General features: G+C 37.3%; 1 long non-coding RNA gene across 2 annotated transcripts in view; it reads left to right on the top strand.

Moving 5' to 3' along the window:
- Positions 1-5,985: 5,985 nt before the first annotated feature.
- The window catches only part of LOC117428833 (uncharacterized), a 62,288-nt gene continuing 51,658 nt past the window's right edge, over positions 5,986-16,615 (top strand). The window contains exon 1 of one of the 2 annotated variants that reach the window (XR_009319855.1): positions 5,986-6,105. This is a non-coding gene — a long non-coding RNA (uncharacterized LOC117428833). The remainder of the gene's footprint in view (positions 6,106-16,615) is intronic. The other variant, XR_009319852.1, reaches the window with a different exon arrangement.

Below are 16,615 nucleotides of genomic sequence, written 5' to 3'. Positions count from 1 at the left end.
GTAAAATGTATGAATGAAAGGTAACATCATTATCTATGTAAGCATGAGCCGTCGGGGATATGCAACCCCCCCGCGAAAGTCGGGGCTGGGCGCAGGGCTATTGAGAATTGCAAGCCCTGGCGTCACTTCAGTAGCAAAGTCATCTCGCTGCTACTAAACCTTTTACCGCAGCGTTGCTTCTGCAGCACACTCTAGAACTACTCTGAGCGCCGGCATGGGAATTGCTTTAATGTTAATCTTCCCATGGCAAGCTTTGAACGTGGCTTGGTCCTCACAAGTCTTACATGCAACACACTGCCTGGAGAGCGAATTATGCAAATCATTAAGATTAGAGCTCTTAAATATTCATGTTGAATAGCGAGACCGTGGCAGCAGCAGTACTGTGGTAGTGTTGTTAGCTTGCATTAGGACTTTATTTTTTTAAGAGCGTTTTTTAGCCTCTGCATGGGCGGCGTCGATTTGCCGGTATATAATGACAGCACGCGGTTTAGTATTCTGGCGCGGCTATCGCTATGGAAGACACCTACGGACACGTTTTGTTCAAGAGACAGTTTCTGGTCGAACGGGAGCTAGGCTAAGAATTACATTCCTAAATAAATAACGTTAAGGATAAAGCAATGAAAAGGCCTGTACGTTCCCTTTTTTTTAACCCATTAAGTGCCGTTGGCCTAATTTGAGAAGAGGCTACTCTGTGACGATCATTCTAATTTTGTTAACCGCAAAAGACTGAATCATCTGTTTCAAATTTTATAAATACAGCTTGTGTTCGGATTTTTTTTCAAAGAAAAATGTATTTGGTACTTAATGGGGTAAAGGGTCCTGTGCACAGTGCAATCAGCGACCGATTTCCTAATCAATAATCGATATCACTTTATTATAATCTCCTCTACACGGGTCTGAAGTGGGCAGTTTTGAAATAAACGCAAATTACAGAATATAGATTTTTATTTTAAAAAGTTACGGGTCATGTTTTGAAAGCGTTACCTCCATTCTTTTAATGAAATCCTAATTTTTTGAAAGGAGAAAATGCCACGTTCATTTTACAAAAACCAAGCAGGTTGAAAGTGTTTTAGCGCATTTCATGCATGAAATATGAGGACAGATAAAAAAAATAATAAAAAAAACTTCTGGTCTTTATATGGGGGACATATGGACGACAGAAATGCATGATAGCCTCATATGAAGACACCAATTTCCCCATATAAAGCAATGGAAAACAAGTATAACCTTAACAATGAAAATCAGATTTATTAGGTGTCCAAAACGACAGCTATTATATTGAAGCTATTTCAATATGTCATGCATGAAAGGGTTAAGTGGACTTGAAATAGATCACTTAGTTATTTAGTTCTAATTGTGTAAAATTAACAGGTGTTAAAAAATAGAGTTAATTAAAGACTAACTCTTTGAGCCCTGTTTCTACTAGCACACTGAGTTGCTTTCCAGCCCATGCTTCTCCTTGATTCCTATACCTACAGTCACAGCCGCCCTGCCTATACCAGCGCACACTTGCAGCTTCACTCGAGAGCACCGAGGCATGACCAGCATGCAAATAAACAACCACCTGTGGTCTGATCTTTCCTGGTTTGATTTGGAAGCAGCAGTCTTGAGTCTAACTGATTGCTGCATTATATAATATTGAGATTGACAGGGCTGGATCCAGGGGAACATTCAGAACATCAAAGCCCTTTTTTTTTTTTTTTTTTTTTTACATTTTAAATGAACATGTCTGTGAGCCGGTGTGCTTTGGAAGATGATTTATCTCCATGCCTCCTGCATTCTCGCTCTACACTCACGACAGCTTTCGTAGGACAAAATCTACGGTATCTCAAGTGCTGGTTTGTTTGGAAAGTTGGGGACTGTGGAGTCAAGGCTGGCTCACCCAAGGAGGAGAGGGAGGGAGGGGGAGGGAGGGAGGGAGAGCGAGAGGGGGAGGGGGAGGGGGAGGGAGATATACTGCACCCAGGTTGATAACACAGCGTTCCCCGATGAAGAGGAGTGACACCTCTAAATATTGTCTCCAGGTTGTGTCTTGATACCTTTAAGGGAGTTCGAACAAAAAATGTACATCCGTGTAGCCGAGACATTTTTTTATTTTTGTAATTTGATTAACTTGTTTGTATTGGTTGAGTTCATTTGAATTAGTGTGCGTGTGTGTGTGTTTTTTTTTCTGTATTACTGTATATGTCACCATCTTGACCAGGTCTCCCTTTAAAATAAGATTTGTAATCTCAATGGGACTTTCCTGGTTAGATAGCAGTTACATAAATAAAATAAAACAAATATTGTTTGAGACAGAAGTGAGAAGTGGGATTATATGGGTGCCTAAAGAAATGGAAGGATCCATTGTAGGCTTCATTGATCTATACCTATCTCTATGTCTATAGATAGAGAGACAGAGCTATACAATGTTGTCCGGTAAGTCATGTCATGTATCATGCTGCTCAGGATATTCTCTGTTATCTATCTATCTATCTATCTATCTATCTATCTATCTATCTATCTATCTATCTATCGACATGATGCAGCGCAGTAAAAAAGACCCTGTGGTTTATAAACCTGTTCTTCAGATACACATACTGTGCAAACAAGCCTAGGGGAGTACAGCTTAGCCTTTGCTTAATTAAAGAAATGCACGGGATCCTCAAGCAATAATACCCACAGCTACATAGCTGGACATCTAGATGGGTCATGCATACAGATAGATATAGATACATGATGTCTAGAATGGATCCTTCCATTCCTTATCTAGATGTTTCTGTAGATCTGGATAAAGATAGATATAGTCTAGTTTGTTTATTCAGTGGAGGTGTAATTCTGGATTTCTCATGGCATGGTCGCTATTTCGTTTGCTGGATGAATAGGGAGTTAGAAGGAAAGACGAGCTCAATACAATTAAGCAGAACAGTATTGCTCCCCCATGTGAAATGTGACAGTGGCAGCGGTAATTCGAGCTGGCAGGCTGCCTTTTAGCCTTTGCAATGCTAGCTGTACTGCAGCCTCGCCTGTCAGGGGCAGGGCACGCACACAATGACAGAGTGAGATTTGCTGGGGAATTTTTCCAGCCTGAAGCTGTTTGTTTGAAAGACACAAGCATGGAATGAAACCGTCTTTCACTCCGCAGAACACTAACATTATACAATATCCTAAATATCAGCATTATTTTTAATTGTATGTGTGTATATATATATCATATATTTTTACTCGTTTAGTCATGTCATTTCTGATAGGCGCTTATATTTTCCTGCGTCATTAAAATAAAAAATACAAATACAAATAAATATGCTAATGCACACAGAAAAGACAAACGAGGGGGGTGTGAGTGCAGCCCCATTATTTAGTTTTATGTTCGATGGTGTCGCAGTTCCCACACTGCTAGTCTGGATTTCCTGGAGAGGCTGGGGGAGGGGAGGGGTGCTCAAGGAAGCTGTGATTGGCTCCCCATTGTCTGCTGGTTGTGATCTATTCATGCCTCATTTAAATACATGCAAATGAGCCTTTTCTTTCCCCCTCCGTTTACCCACCTTACATTTGCATGGTTCTGGCATAGCTATGGCAACCAGGCAGACGAGACACATTTCAATCCTCTGGAAGACGGGCATTAGATTCATGAACATGACATTGCAGACACTGCCACATCCCATGGGGGGTGGGGGTGGCAGAAGGCACAAATAATAAAATAGGAAAGGGGGGGGGGGGGTGGAACATCAGAAATTGTGGGAATGGGATGAGAAAAGGGAGACAGTTTTGTGCCCACGTTGGCAGCTAACTGTTTCTTGAAGAGGGATCCTGCTGTTGTGTCTGGTAAAGCACTGTAAATCCACGCATTAATTATTCTCCGGGTAACTAAAGAGCTCTCCTCGTTATTTCACGACTGAATCACTTGTAAATGTGTTTAATTCAGGGTTAGGCCGTGTCCACGGTAAATTGTGCATATACTATAACTCACTGTAAAAGAGCCATTCACTAATTCACAGTTTTCAATGTCTTTCCCAGTGTGTAAGCTAAATAGTTCATGTGACAAAGGACTGTGCCATTTGTTTGTTCTTTACACTCTTGAGATTGCGTTTGCAAGGGGGTCCCAATAAACCTGCATTATCCATAACCAATTAAAAACTGAGTCAACCCACCGAAGAGATCCAGGGGGTAAAACTACACTACTGTGAGAGTACAATTGAAATGTTGATGTGCTTGTTTAAACCATCCTTACACATTCTGTAATACTGTACAAGCTGTGTTCATAGTCTGCTGTTTATTTTCCTTTCCCATTGTAAGGGGATGACAGTCACCTGGAAACATAGCCAGCGGTCACTTAATTCCGGTTTTCCTGTCAGGCATTTCCCAGTACATATCTATACAAGTTGTTACCTTGTGCTGTTTGGGCATCTGTTGTGTACTTCTGGGTGATGTGGCCTGTTCAAAAGACAAGATCCCCAGCAAAGGGGAGCTAGTGAAGCTAAATAAAATCTTTCATGTCTGAGATTCCAGATACTGTACTGAACATCAATTTCTCTGATTGAGTCAGAATGCTCTATATCAGGTATCGCTTTGTATTACAGCAGCTGGATAGTATATCGCATCGTGCATTTTTCTTAGGAACTTTAAAAAAGAATGCAGTGGAAATGTTAAGTGTGCAGTGGAAATGTTTAGAATCACTGCCAGGGGCTTTCCAAGATTAGAGCAGGGTCTGTAAAACCAGCCAAGTGTGTTTGAACACAACCCGGAGTGCAAACGAGATGTCTCCTTACGCATTCTTTAAATAAACATCTTCAACTGCTGATCAACTACCTGGTGTGTGATTACTCATGGTCTAACATGTTCTGTGATTTTATGTTCAGTTACCATGTGTTCATTCTTTCTAGTTGTGCTAGGTGTGCCATGTTTGGTCCCCAGTATTGTTACTGTAATAGGTAGGAAAGATGGCTACATGTAAACATTCTGTGCAGAATAGAAAGTAAAAGACCACAAAGGGATTCTTTCTCTCTGAAGAAAATCAGAATCTGCCCTCCCTGAACCTCCCCCAAACCTCAGTGATACCTCAGTGACACCCCGCACTGACTCCCCTTGAAATAAAGAATGCAATCCATTCACAGATTACCTTCTTACCAACATAATGTAATGTAATGAGCAGTAAAACAAAACAACAAAGAAAACAACAGTGCAGTGTTTTTTAAAGCACTTCAGTACAGAACACTATGCCAAAAATACAACGCACTTGTCTTTTTAATGGAACTGCAGCTCTGTATATTGGGCAGTACTTTAACAACAGTAGTGTTTCACAATGGCATGAATTATTCAGATGAATGCAGGGTACAGTGCACAGTAAATGCTGATCATGTATGGGCATGCTTTTACATTTGAATGTCGACGTGTGTTAGCCTTTTGAAAAATAATGTACTGGTTTGTTAATCAATATAGCCCCATGCATGATGTGGTTCCATTAATATCAAGGATGCAACTTGTGCACAATTCTTCTTTTGCAACTGCAGTAATTTAACTTAAAAGATTGCATACTCTTAGAAATGCTGCGTTTGTTAATGATTTGTAATAGGGGTGCCCATGTTGAACCTTGATCAAGCATTGTTCCTCTTGCAGTCTGCATGTCTGATTTAATAGGCATGAACACATTTGAAAAAACAATTCTGTTATGAAATCTTCAAGCCCTGTAACAGGATCTGTCTCATTTAGATATTGAAGAAAGTGCCCCATAATTGGGGGTCCAGCTAGTCAAAGTACTGAAATGCTGGGTATTTTTCTGCACACGTATTTTCCCAAGCAGATGCTACATGGGCAACATATTGAAATGCACGCAGACAACAATTGATCCGAAGTCGCACTCGGGTCTATAGGAGCGCTCGGTTAAGTTTGAACTTGACCATGGGAATTGCATGAGAAATGAGGGAGCTCCCGTGCCCCTTGCGCCCCTTCCTTTATGCTGCACAAGTTGTTACGGCTGATGTCAACCCTCATTATCATAAAACTCAGCCCGCTTCTAATTAAAGAAAAGGAACGCTTGGGAGCGGGGTTATTTCACCAGACACCACCGCCAGAGCGCTCACGCACTACCCCGCACCAAGCACCCGGCACCACACGGCTTTCTCACTGGTAAGTAGCGTTACTTTTCTATAAGTCTATATCACATTTAAAGTAGAGTTTATAGACATGCTATTTCAAGTGCCGCGCTGTCTATGTTCATTCTCACTTTGTATTATAAAAAGGTTATTATTATTATTACAATTAGTGGTGCGCTGGCTGTTTATCCTGAAGTGAAAAGGCGTCTCAAACACTCAACACAAGCATTTAGTTCTATTATTATTTTTTGCCTCTAAGTAAAATGACTCAGTATTTGTGTATAAGTGAAATCATGTTTGTGTTCTTAGTTATCCTGCAAACTGAAATATGTTGGCGTCCCCATTCAAACACAAACTTCTGTTTTAAACTCGGTCGTTGTTTTTCTTTTCTTTTTTTTTTTACACGTGTTGTTTAAACTGCATCACTTGATCTGGTATTATACTGTACGAGATTGCTTTCGCTTTGCAATCAGCATTTATCAACATTACCATTGGCTCACCGTCACCTGCACGGTCGGCACCTCTTGGGACTACACCTTGGCATGTTTATGGAGTGCCTCTGCTCTGGGGGCGAAGCGTTACACACACGAACACAAAACCATGAGCTATTATACTTTTTAATAGTTCTTGAAAAGTACAATATATAGGCCTACACGTGTACACGCTAAAAATACTTCCAATCTAAAAGGACAGGATTCCGCTGCTGCCAGTAGCTGCACGAGACACATGAAACATAGATCCCCATTTCACTTTCTTTAAACGCGGGCCTATGCAATGTTAATATGTTTTGTTTGTCAGCCTTGATGTTACAACCAGCTGCATTTTTGGGGGTTCTTACTGGCAGCTGCCAATAGATTTTCTAGTGGCTCTCACTCTGATAAAATGAAATAACTGTGTTGTCCGATGCATTTGACACGTGTGTGTGTGTGTTTAAATATATTCCATTATATTTTGTGACAGTACAAGTTAGTACACAATGGAGATTCGATGCTGTTAGCACAATGCATGACTGTTTCGGTGTTCTGAAGAGTTTCTAGCGCATTATCGATATATAAAGGGGCTTCAGGAATGTTATATAAAGTTACTGCTGCTGGATTTGAGTATGCGGCTCCTGTCTGCTGAGAGCTCGATTCAAGTCTGAATCCTTAAATAAAATAGTGGATGCGTCATCTCTTAGAATCATGGCACACCTTGAAAATTAATACAACGGAAATCCTGGAGTACTGGGTGGACAAATAGGTTGCTGGTCGATTATTTAGCTTTCAATTGTCTATTGCTTGCCTATTAATCAGGGGCTAATCTTGTAGTTTATTTCTGTATAGTTGAATACTATAACACGTGCAGGAGTAATTTCATGCTGCTTTTCTGTTTTTTTTTTTAAATTCTATTTTAAATACAACATGTTTGCCCTATATATATATATATATATATATATATATATATATATATATATATATATATATATATATATATATAGGGCAAACATATTGTATTTAAAATAAAAATTGTAAACACTCAGAAAAGCAGCATGAAATTACTTCTGCACATGTTATATATTATTATTACAACAAACCATTTCAGTAAGACCTATTAAAAGTCCTTATAAAATTATACTGTATTCTGACATTGACCTTGTAAGTCTCTCTGTTATTGCATGAACAGCGCACCTCTGTAATGAATGATCTGGTGCAATCAGCACTAATAATATATGTGGAAGTGATGCAATCTTATCCCTTATCACGGTTTGTCTCAGTCAATTGTATTTTAAGTGTCATTTTGCATTGGAGAACGAGAGCGTTGTATTTCTATTGAAAGCATCCCACATGCCTGTAAACACACGTAGTGTCACAGTGAGTAACCTTGCCTGTGCTGGTTTTGTGTAGGTTTGCAATAATGCACGGTCGTTGCATATTGGCTTTATTAAGATCAGCAGAGATAGAGCCATGCAACTCTAGCCTTTTACATTGTACAGTTACTACTGCAGCATAAGATCTTTCAAGAAGACAGGAAAGAACAGCAGCATATACGCGCTTAAAAAAAAACAACTGCTTCCTGGATCAAATTGTTCTATTTAGAACCCATTATAAAGAACTCTCGGTATGTGGTTCTTTATAGAACTACTGGAACCATATGGTGCTATAGAAGCTCAATACCTTTTTTGTATAACAGTACAGGTACCATCCAACAGGTATTGGGTGAGTATTTGAACACTGCTGTGCTTGTGTATTGATGTAAAATGACATCATACTCAACATTGATTCAACATAGCTTACACAGTAAAACCCCTGACAAGCCTCTACATGCATGCAATACAGGAATTCAGTGCATCAGCACATACATACACAGGACCAAATTCAAAAGAAAATATATGAATGGGTAGGGCTCATACTGTGTGTGTATATATATATATATATATGTGCAATGGTCCTACAGGAAAGGTTTGTTTCGTACATAAGCATATAGCTGCTGTTATAGTCATATACAGTGCAGTATTGGAACACCTACACCTGGATGATATACTGTATATGTGCTGTAAATTGCAATATGATATCCGTACTGAAATGCTGAGAAACTGTCTCTTCAAAGTAATAACTAATATCGATAGCTTAATGAATCATATTGGCAGATTGTTTTGAAGAATGCTGCTGGTATTCTAGTATGTGGTTTAATCACATAACCAGGTGCTAATCTGTTCTCTTGTTCTTTAATATTTACAGTATGTACTGTACTGTGCACTAACAATCAGCAATAAGTGAAATCAGATGCATTCATCGAATATGCAAGCATTTCGTTTTTGCACCGGTGAATAAATCTCATGGGTTTTTGTTTGAAATCGCTGCTAATCTTAAGGAGCTCTAAATATAAGTGAGGTCTTTAGCAGTGCTGCATGGACAAAAGAAAACGCTCTTTGATATAGCCGTCATGGAGACTCAAAACGTTGTATAGGTTGGTTTCTGTGTTTGTGTGTTGATGAATAAAACTGGGGGAGGAAATGCTTTGCCACTTTCGAGGGGATCCGAGTTCAACACCTTGCTGCTGTGCATCCCCAAACACACACTGAGAGAGTGGATCTCAGCTGCTGCATGTGCTGGAGGATGGCAGCTGCATGCTGTTTCATCAGGACGGATGCTCTTGCTGTATACATCCTTTTTGTACCACTGTCTCTAAAGCCACAGCGTGCCGCAATCACACTCGATTTGGAACAAAACTGTAACGTCCATTTAGCCTTCGATTCACTCTACATTTCGGTCTCACATTTTTTTGGTATTATTATACTGACACAATTTTACTCAAAGATATTGAACAAAAATGGTTGTGTGGCACAGCATTGCAAAGTTCACAGCAATGCACTTTGAAGTCTATGAGATGTTTTATTCATTTTATATTTATATTACATTGTATATGAATCTCTCTGGTGTTTTTGCCCCAGTTAACATTACAAACCACAATGCAGGGGAATCAGATCTGCATTAAAGCATGTTTAAGAGGACTGTGGTATTAAGACACTGCAGTTTACATTATTAAAACAGCCCTCCTTTGTGATAAGTAGCTTTGAAAACCATTGCACAGAGTTATGTGTTCATAGCCTTAGGTTTAATGGTTTAACATTCCTCATTAAATGTAGCTTTTGGCTTAAAACCCACCATCAAAGGACCCCTTGTAGACCCCAGGCAGACTGGCCACATGATCTAGACACAAGTCCCTGACCCGAGAGATTCAGTGCTCAAATATTAGATTCATCTGCTGAGCGCAACGCCAGAGTTCTCCAGTCAAGTTAACCCCTATGCTACAGGGATTGCTACTGGACTGTATGTCTCAGGACTTTAGCTCTGATATCCAGATTACCAACCGGCGTGTTAAGATCAAATCTTTGAAGAAGCTAGAGTGGCTTACTGGACAGAGCTGAGGACAAGGAGCCTGGGAATAGGGTGGCTACAACAAACAAGCATTACAAATTATAGACGTGACATGGCTGGGTTTGACAGACAGGTTATTATCAATAACAATGAAACAATAGTCATAAGGTCCTGGAAAACGCCAAGATCAAGGTGTCTGGTATTTTGAAGAGAAGACGTTCTGTAACTGATTCATTTAAAAAGGACCAAGAACCGATCAGAGGCTACCATCACTCCAGGAATCTGAATTACTGTCCCCAAACACAGGCCAGGGTCCTGTCTGCAGAAGAAAGCATTGAGAAGCAGGCTTTATGGACACGCTTTGAATGTTGTTTTATCAGAAGAGGACTTGAAACTATTAAACCATGCAGGCTGTCGCATTCCCTCCCTAGATTTATCTCTCCTGCGTTTCCCCCGAATCTTGTCTTTTAATCAAATTGTTTAGATTTTAATGATCTAAAATGTGGCTACACTTCATTCCGCTGCCCTGAAAGTGGTACCACATGATAAACCTCAAACCTTTTTTTCCACTGTACTGTTTTTTACAAATGGTATTAAGTTAATAATACTTCCAGACCGTCCTTAACCTGCCTTCCTTTTTGATAATCCGTCCTTTTAACAGAGGCCTTTTCCTCTCGTTTTTCATTGCATGAATGAAATTGGGATCTGCATGAATATAACCTTTAGAAATGAATATTCTACCTGCATGACGAGAACACTGCTCGATTCAAAATGTAGTTTTGAAAACTCTGTGCTGCACTGTGAGGCATTTTATTTTTCTACCTTGTCCTCAAACAGATACAGTAGATAGATACTCATAGATACAGTTACTGATACAGATTTATATAGATATAGTTACTGGTATAACTCATGAAAATGTAACCACACGAGTGGTGTAAATACCTGCATCTGTATCTACCTGTATAATAATACCTATTATTAAAAGAATAAGATCTGGTACTCAGAAATTACTCGTGACTGCTCCTTCCTTTGAATGCATTAAGAATTGCTATTCAAAGAAACTCCCAAAACAACAGAAATAGATTTGGTCTATTGTTTTAAAACAGTGATAAAAGACTGCACCAATTCTGTCCATTAGGTAGAAGCATTTACACATTAAGGTTGGATATTACTGTAGTTAGCAGTTTTCCTGTTGCTGTTTTATTTGGACAGCTTGCAGGCTGTCATGGTTCATTAAGAGGGGTTCTGTTTAAAATGGGCCAGTCCCTGGAGTAATACAGTAAGCCACACTATCCAAACGGAATGAGAAACACATTTAGGGGCCTATTTTAAGAATATAAATACCACCGCCCCTTTAACTCTGTCTTAATCCTTCCTGGGGTGTCCTCCAGGGGTGATCTATGGACCTCTTTTATTAAAATCAATAAAGATGTATTTAAAATTACAGTGGCATGAGATTTGAAACAGAATACATTTTAGGGTCGTGGCATTAAAAGATCCACTGCTGTTTAAATAAAATAGACCATACCATACCATACCATACCATGCCATACCATTCCATACCATTCCATACCATACCATGCCATACCATTCCATACCATACCAATATCATTTATATAGTGTCCTTCATGTGCAAGCATCCTAGGGTGCTTTACAAAAATCAACAGCAAGGAGCTCCAAACTCCTCGCTGGTGAAAGGCCAAATCAAATCAAGATTTATGTTTCGAGCTTAGATTTTAAAATCCTGACAGACCCAACATTCCGGATAGAATCTGGAAGTGAGTTCTAGAGTGAAGGGCTTTGAAAACTAAAACCCTGTAAGAGCCAAACTCATGAAGCTTCACCGCAGTGCTGAGGTGAAAACAAGCTGCTAATTCTGCAGGACTACAAAGACACAATGAAGACACTTGTATGGAGCTTGGAAATGAAATTCCTTTTCCTGTATAGATAGGGCAGGTGCAAACTTATCACTGCTTTGTGAAAACGCCCTTCTGTCACTGTGTGTATAATTGAACCATGTTAAGTTTATTATCTATGCTGTACTTTATAATGCATGTAGGTTTGTTTTTGTTTTTCAAAGTCTTGGCAGAACAACGTCTCCTACCCAACACAGTTCACAAAAAAAACATTAGAGCAATGTAAAGAAGTTAAATCAAAAATAATGTTATGGGGTATTCTGAAGCAATAGGCACACTATTTGAAAAAACAGTATTTGGTCCTTGCTCAACCCTTTTTTTAAAAATGATTAACAGAATTGCAGTACTTCTTTAGAAAACATACCAGCCACACTAACTTGATGCCTGGGAACACTGGATCACTTACTTTGTGCTCGGTGATGTCAAATACCTCTAGTGCAAATTAATGTCATTTGTTAAAAGCGGGGAACTGGGTATAGTTTATACACAGTCAGTGTATATAGAGAAGAATACATACATGTGAATCTTTCACTATTAATGATAATGCTGTAGTAGTAGTAATTTATAGTAATAATAATAAACTCAACTTTTAGATATTGTAAGAAAAATATAATAACACAAGAAGTGTTAGCAAAACTTTTTTTTTCAATAGATACACTGTATTGTACACATCTATCTCTTTGCTAGCGTTGTACTATATTTCATTTCCTTAACTCCTGTGAAACGATGAGTTCCGCTGGTGGATCGAGTGGAATTTGAGTATACCGCACCAGAAGAAGAAGCATCGCATTGCAAAGCACATGTTGGGAATAACTTACATGTTTCACGAATAAAACCAACGTGATCAAAAACGCTGAGATGCGAAACCTCAAGTTTCAAATACCTGAAAAAGAATGAATATATATGTGTGTGTGTGTGTGTGTGTGTGTGTGTGTGTGTGTGTGTGTGTGTGTGTGTGTGTGTGTGTGTGTATACATTTATATAATGGAGACGAAAACTGATTGATAAACTGAAAACTCACTATTTTAATAATTATATTTATACATATATACAATTACAAAAACATATAAATATACGAATTTCATCGATTGTTGTTTTATTAAATATTAATGTTTTCTTTGAGGTTAAAATATCAATGAAAGTTTTCATGAGTAACATTGAATGGTTTCATTTTTTTTAATGTTTTCAGTTTACGAAGTATTATTACAGTACAACCCTTGCGTTCCCATATTGAATCCGTCTGTTCAGTTTATATTTAAAAAAAATGGTTTAGACCTTATAAGGTCCCAAGAAAATCGTAATAAATTAATCGCTTAGGTATGTTGTTGTATATGCTTAGCAAACTCGCTTCAAACCCATGACCAGTTTGCAAGCCATCTTGAATAGACAACTGAAACATATTGCTTGATCTTTTTAAATATGAAATCATGCAAGCGGTTAAATAAGTGGCAAGTTAGGATTTCTGTTTCAAAACTATATATATATCTATATAAGAAATCGTATAACGGAAGCATGGAACATGATTATTTTACATTTTAAAATGCATGTGTTTAGCAACTTCAGGCTGATGGCTTAATGCACAAAGGTGTATATATATATATATATATATATATATATATATATATATATATATATATAGTTATTTTTTTATTGGAAAAACGAAGAGAAGAAAATAGCATAACATCATCAATATGCTGTACATTATCTTGAGCATTCATAGACCTATACTATAGCTACATGAAATGAGAAACTAATTCTTATGAAATGCCTCTAACCTGTACTGTAAACACAATGTTTAAGAATGAAGCGTGCTTCTAATGCAGCGCATTTTAAACAAAGCGTTTCTGTCATTTACACCGCTATGCTTATTTTGGTGTTGCTTTTCTGTGAAATTTCTCTAAAATGGTTCGCAATCTCTTGCATAAGATATATACAGTAATATAGTAAGGTGTATCTAGCAATGTTCCCCCGTTCAGTAATTGGCGCCTATATCGTTTGAAACAGGCAATGTATTTGTCTCACGTTAAAGAGGCGATGGGACTCAGAAACATATTAGAAACCTGGAAATCAAAGGTAACTTAACAAGAGAAACTTTTACTAATGATGTTTGAAGCCAGTCCACGCTTTGACCCACAGAGACACAGGGGACGCTGGACATTCAGAAAACAATACACATTCATACATTAAAACAACCTTAAAGCTGAGAAGTCTAAAATAAAAAGCACGAATCGAGGAGGTGGCTAAAAGAGTGTAAATCTGATGTCCAGATGAAAGATACTTTTACCCATGAAGTTCCAAATAAAATGTTCTTTAAATAAAATCAGAACCAAGCTGTATTTATGTCATTTGATGCATTACATTTCTTAACCTTTGCGGATAACACAATTAGAGTGAGTTATCATAACAATATAGCTGAAGAGGAAATTAAACTAGCAGGTAGATTATGCCGGTTAAAAAGGCTCCAGAAAATTACAAAGTAGCCTGTCCTCGAATGAGCACGATGGCACTGAATGGATTAAAAGAAACTATATGAATAAATAAGAATCCAAAAAGCTTAAGAGACATTGTTTCTCTTGCTTTAAATATTAATGCTATGCCTTTACACAAACTCAAACAATACACTTTAATATCAGATTATTATTATTATTATTATTATTATTATTATTATTATTATTATTATTATTATTATTATCATCTTAAAAATCGAAGCATATGACACAGTGAGACACAGAGACATTCATTTCACTCCGTTGAGAGGGTTTCTGTTTCGTTAAATTCTAATTCTTATGCTTCTTCAGAATTATCATCATGAGTTTCGCCTCTCAAACGGCAAGATACAAGCAAATAGATGTTTTTGTAATCATGTTATTTATCAAAGCCTATTGCAAGTACAGACACGAATTGCTTTGTGTTTGCTTAAGGGACAGTCGCATTTAATATATTCACTTTATTATATGAATACTGAATAGTTTAGCAGTTTAACAGGAGGGAAACTTAAACCATATGGATTATTTTTCATGAACTAAAAACCAATTCACCATTACACATGCACGTGATGTACCTTCATAGTGAGGGCTGGAAACTGACAACATCAGACTGTTTTGTTCAGTACGTGGTAAACTATTATTATTATTATTATTATTATTATTATTATTATTATTATTATTATTATTATTATTATTATTATTATTATTTGTTTGTTTGTTTTAAAGTCATGCTACTGTATATTTTACATATACGTTTAGGAAAATAATAGTTTTTAAAAATATGTAGAATAAATATTCCACAGGTAGGCAAGTCTACCATAAAACTATAAGACTTTGAAAATCTATAAGAGTTTGAAAATCAAATGATTTGCTGTATTATATTTCAGCCCTTTTGATCACACCCTACAATTAAGATTGAGATAATAAAAATAAAATTATATATATATATATATATATATATATATATATATATAGCTAACCTATATCAGAGTTTTACACCAATACAGGAAAACACAGAATAAAACGTCACATTTACTGCAAAATGCAGTAATAACATGATAACATTGGTAATAATCCGTGTTGAATACTGTATTCCAGGGATTACAGTAAGAATCTGGCAGACACAAAGCTGAATCACTGAGGGAACACGGAACGAATTCGAATGTCACACCGGAATTAAGAATCGAATTCTTGATTTCGAATGCCAGCGTGCGCGCTTCTCGAGAACATTCTGAACACGTCATGTATGCAGCACATTTCCGCTCTCATTTGTTTTCTTTTTACATTTTGGAAACAATACGGATCCGTGTGTGTGTGTAGAAGAGACTGGCATGGAATAAAAGTCAGGCTGATTCTGAAATGTGTATTTTGAAATGCAGTTAGTTTTTATTATTATGACTATTATTATTTGCAACATGTTTGTTAGCTGCCAGATAATGTGAATAATGTCCGACCGATAATAAATTAATTTACAGTGCTGTATTATATTACACAGAGCATTGTACAGCTACTGTGTGTAATCTTATTTGTATAATCTCCCTTTAAAATTCAAAGGATGAGTACCGCCCGGCTATTTGATACCAGCCTTTGGGTTAAAAACTATGAACAAAGACTTGATTATTTATATGTAACTTACTGACTACATTAACGTGTTTTAGATTGAGTATATGGTTATGTAACCTATAATGCATATAGAATGACGTGTATTAATTTAAATAAAACCCTATATTATATATAAATACATATAAATGCACCTATAGTTAATAATAAAAAAAGATCGTACATGCAATTAACTTTCAATAATACCATTTCCAAAATTATTTCTGGTCATTATATTAACCTAGATACATAAAGCAGCTAGCTAACATGATGCTATAGATGTATTCTACCGTACAAGCAATAAAATAATGTTAAAATAATAATAATAATAATAATAATAATAATAATAATAATAATAATAATAATAATAATAATAATAATAATACTTGGTGTGTTCCTTGTTTATATGGAACCGTTCAGTCCTCGGTCTTTCTGTGGAACCCCTGTTTTGTTTAAAGGGGTCTACATCTATCAATATGAAACCAGACGGGTCTGGAACCCTCAAGCGTTCCTTACAATCAGATGCTTCGACTGGAATTTAAAATTCTAATTAGGATTCTGTTAGAACAAATGGAATCTGCTGTACAGGAATGGTTCTAAGCGCGATCAGAGTTCCACAAAAGCCAGAAGTTACAATGGGGTTCGAACGCTGAGGTACCCTCTGATTAACATGTATGAGGAATAGT

This window comes from Acipenser ruthenus, chromosome 47 (genome assembly GCF_902713425.1).
Source record: "Acipenser ruthenus chromosome 47, fAciRut3.2 maternal haplotype, whole genome shotgun sequence".
In the NCBI taxonomy this organism is placed as follows: Eukaryota; Metazoa; Chordata; class Actinopteri; order Acipenseriformes; family Acipenseridae; genus Acipenser; species Acipenser ruthenus.
This window is presented reverse-complemented; position numbering and strand designations above follow the sequence as displayed.